At 39.4% G+C, this 4,559-nt stretch overlaps 1 long non-coding RNA gene across 1 annotated transcript; it reads right to left on the bottom strand.

Moving 5' to 3' along the window:
- Positions 1-2,788: 2,788 nt before the first annotated feature.
- LOC310736204 lies at positions 2,789-4,341 on the bottom strand. The gene is made up of 2 exons (XR_014536486.1): positions 4,080-4,341; positions 2,789-3,889 (listed from the first exon to the last, which is right to left on the bottom strand). It is a non-coding gene; the product is annotated as an uncharacterized lncRNA (long non-coding RNA).
- Between the last annotated feature and the right edge of the window lie 218 nt (positions 4,342-4,559).

Here is a 4,559-nt window from a genome sequence, read left to right as displayed (position 1 = left end):
CTACTTTTGTATATTTTAGAAGAATCAAATTATTCCATGCTGTGGAATCTTTATCAGAGCTCCCTTTGTAATTCAGCCTCAGATTTATTTTTACTTAAAAGAGAATAAGCACTTGTTAATAAATGTGTTATTTAGCCAGTGAACACAAGCGTAGATAGTTAGCTTAGCTGTGGTTGTGAGAACGGTAACACGACCGGTGCAAGTGATTTTTATTCACTGTTAATGTTATTAATTTCATTTAAATAAAAAGTTTCTACAGGATGGTACATGAAGGTGTGAACGAGTAAAGATTTTTTTTTTTTTGAGGCCATTAACATTTTTAATACTTGAACTTTCGAGCAGTACATATTTGTTATTCATGTGCTGAATGTTCTATGCATTCCCCACCACCAAATTTTCAAAACTGTTGGCATTTAAAGCGTGTAGCCTCGACGCCTGTTTGTTCAAATTACTTGCCTTGCTGTTCCAAGGGAACATTACGTTATATATGTGAACAGCCTGTGGTTTCTCTTCATGCATATTTGCCCCGTTCCTGCATTCTCTATAGTCCGTGTTTGATTTCTTTTTGTGTATAAATGTCTCATTCTTGTGTGAATGATGTTCTCTAGTTACAGTTTAAATTGTGATTTGTTTTAAATTCACTGCAGTGTATGTGAGGAGATAAATGAGATTTAGCCGGGTTTGTAATCACTGATGTTTAATTTATACTCAGATTAGAGACTATTAAAAATGCATTCGAACTGGATGTCATGTGTGTTATGTAAAGGTAATAATTATAACACTACGTTGTGCTGTTAAAGGAGAATAATAAATATGGCAACCATCCCGCAAGTGAATTCTCTTCTTATAAGTACATCATAAAGTTGTTGGGTTTTTTTTATAATTTCTGGACAAGTTTGTGGACACTGGATCATAATACCCACAGGTATTTTTTGAACATCTCGTTTCACATTTATTCCCTATTTGTTGTAATCTCCACTCTTCTGCGAAGATGTTCCACTAGATTTTAAAATATGCTTGTGAAGATTTGTGCTCATTCAGCCACAAGGGTGTTAGTAAAGTCAGGTACTGATGTAGAGTGGGGAGGCCTGGGGTGCAGTCTGTGTTCCAATTCATCCCAAACATGTTCAACAGGGTTGAGGTCAGAGCTCTACAGCAGGCCACTGGAACAACACGTCCCAGTGCATTATTTTTGTATTACAAAATAAATATATTACAACAAAAATTGTCATTTCATAACGGCAGCTATAAAGACTTTTTTTTTTTTACTAACCAGACGTTTATTTCTCCCAAATTGCACTATTGTTACAGAAGAAATGCAAAAACACCACTGATTTTGGAATCTCAGATACAGCTTTATTCAGTAAAGCTCCTTCAATAAACATTTATTTAATCACCCTACAAAAACTTTAGAAACAGTATTACAAAACAAAATTGCTTATTGTTTTTATTAATGTACTTAATTATTAACATTTTCAATAAAATGCCTGCTTGATTAATATAATATTTTATATATAATATAATTATTTAAAAAATCAAATGGAATAAATCAAATTGATGCAAAACATCTTTCGGCTGCTCCTTTTTCGGGGTTGCCACAGCAGATCAATTGTCTCCATACTACACTGTTCTCTACATCTGCCTCTTTCAAATTAACTACCTGCATGTCTTTCCTCACCACATCCATTAACCTCCTCCTTGGTCTTTTTCTTTTTCCTGGTGGCTCCATCCTCAGCATTCTCCTACCTATATACCCCATATCCCTCCTCTGCCAAACCATCTCAATCATGCCTCACTTTGTCTCCAAAATGTCCCACATGCACAGTCCCTTTAAAAAACTAGTTTCTAATCCTGTCCATCCTCATCACTTGCAATGAACATCTCAGCATCTTCAAAACCTCTACCTCCAGCTCCACCTCCTGTCTTTTAGTCAGTGCTGCTGTCTCTAAACCATACAACATATCAGGTCTCACCACAGTCCTATAAACTTTCCCTTTCACTTTTGCAGATACCCTTCTATCACAAATCACTCCTGCCGCTCTTTACCCCCCACTCCACCCTGCCTGCACTCTTTTTTTTACTTCTCTAACACACACTTTTACTTTGCACTGTTCACCCCAGGTACCTAAACTATTTCACATTCACCACTTCTGCCTGCAACCGCACCACTCCACTGCCCTCCCTCTCATTCACACACACCTCCACCTCTCCAGGCTCATCTCAACCTGCTCCCTACTCTCACCACAAATAACAATATCATCTGCAAACATCATAGCCCACGGAGACTCCTGTCTGACCTCATCAGTTAACCTGTCCATCAAATAGAAAAGGGCTCAGAGCCGATCCTTGATGCAATCCAACCTCAACCATGAACCAGTCTGTCGTTTCTACTGCACACTGCACTGCTGTCACACCGTCCTCATACATGTCCTGCACCACCCTCACATACTTCTCTGGCCATTAATGGTTGATTTTTGCTCAATAGCTGGTAGTAACAAATGTTTTCCTGCAGCTCTTATGTGACTAACTTGTCCACACTAACACAGTCTTTCACATGAGGAAAACTGAGAGCACTGACGGTCTTCTTGATTATTCGTACCCTGCGCAAAGTTGCGTAAATTCCCTGGACCTAACACCTACTAGCACCCCTGCTGAGATTTTCACAGGCCTTCAGCTCTGTTGATCTCCTGGTTTTGTTGTGCAAAACACACCCATTACCTGTGAGGCCTGGCACATTTGCATTCGTTTACTCAGAGTAGCTCAGATCCAAGGCAGGCCAAACATCAAGTCAAGTCAAGAGGCATTTCTACTATACACAGTTGTACACGGTACACAGTAAAAACGAGACAACGTTCCTCCGGAACCCTGGTGCTACACTAAACAACATAGAGCTACAACACAAAACAAAGCTACATAAAGTGCATCAAGTGCAACCTAGTGCAAACAGTGCAGACAAAAAACAATACAGACAGACAGTGCAGACAGACAACACAAGACAAAAAACATAAAAGCGCCGACCAGTAAACCTAAAAACTATACCCGGGAGTGAATATAACCAGAACAATGTAGTGCAAAAAACAGCAGCAGTCAAGAGGTGCATAAGACAGCATGTAAACAGTATAGTATAATACAGTCAAAGGGGCAAAAAACAGCATGTAAACAGTATTATAAAGTGAAAGGTGCAAAAAACAGCAGTAGTAGTAGCAGTGGTACGGTCAAGTATAAATAATAATAAATAAATAAATGGTGGTGGAATGGATTGAGATGGGTAATGAGTGTGTGTTAGTGTTTAGTCCAGGTTGTACAGTTCGGTAACACACATTCGAGTGAGTGTGTGTCTGAGTGAGTGTGTGTGAGTTCCGTTTCAGTTCTGTGTGTTGAGAAGCCTGATGGCTTGAGGAAAGAAACTGTTGCACAGTCTTGTTGTGGCGGCCCGAATGATTTGGAACCATTTTCCTGATGGCAGGAGAGTAAAAAGTGTGTGTGGTCATCCACAATGCTGTTTGTTTTGCAGATGCAGCGTGTGGTGTAAATGTCCATGATAGACAGGAGAGAGACTCAGATGATCTTTTCAGCTGTTTTCACTATCCTCTGTAGGGTCTTGCGATCCGAGACGGTGTAGGTCCCAAACCAGGCAGTGATGCAGCTGCTCAAGATGCTCTCAATGGTCCCTCTGTAGAACATAGTCAGAATGGGGGGAGGGAGATGGGCTTTCCTCAGCCTTCTCAGGAAGTAGAGACCCTGCTGGGCTTTCTTCGTGATGGAGCTGGTGTTGAGTGACCAGGTGAGGTTGTCTGCCATATGAACACCAAGGAATGTCTGTGTGTAAAACTGAAACCTTTAGAAATGCCTGCCGTATCTATACAAAATATCCCACACATTGACTGACCTGGAAAATTTAAAGACACACAACCCGTTAGCCTTCGACACAAATTTTGATCTTTTCTGGCCATTCCAAACATGTACACACACACACACACACACACACACACACACACACACGTACTTTTCAAGCATTTCTCCTATATAAAACCAATAAAATCGTATAAAGCTTTAAGGGGAGATTTATTGTAACTTACAGATGTAGATCTCCACGTCTCCGTTGTTACTCCGCCCCCCAAAAATATTTTCCACATGGCTGCTTTTTTTTTCTTTTTAAATCTCAGATAAAACAACTTTTTTGATTGTCCATTTTTTTTCTTGTTTTCCTTTTTTTTTTTTTTTTAAACAAAGTCCAGTTAGCACGAGCTATAAACAGCTGTTTATGTTGACCTGAGAGCTGCATCACTTCCTGGTCCCTTCACACACGTGGAGAATAAAATCCTCCCATATATCGTTAGTTTCCTGCACTTATATGATTAAACATCTAAATGACAACACTATTGTTTGGTTGGTGCAGAAATGCTTTACAGCATGTTGTTCACTGGACCCATATCTTTCCTAATAAAAGATGTGTTATTACAATAATAATGTAAGTATTGTGGTTTTTTATGCATGTTGTTGTGTACTGCTCACACAAATTCAGCAAATAGATTCAATATACGTTTTCCATTGAAAAA

The sequence above is a fragment of the Silurus aristotelis genome, assembly GCF_946808225.1.
Source record: "Silurus aristotelis genome assembly, chromosome: 13".
Taxonomy (NCBI): Eukaryota; Metazoa; Chordata; class Actinopteri; order Siluriformes; family Siluridae; genus Silurus; species Silurus aristotelis.
The sequence above is the reverse complement of the archived record's forward strand: the minus strand, read 5'-3'. Positions and strand labels throughout refer to the sequence as shown.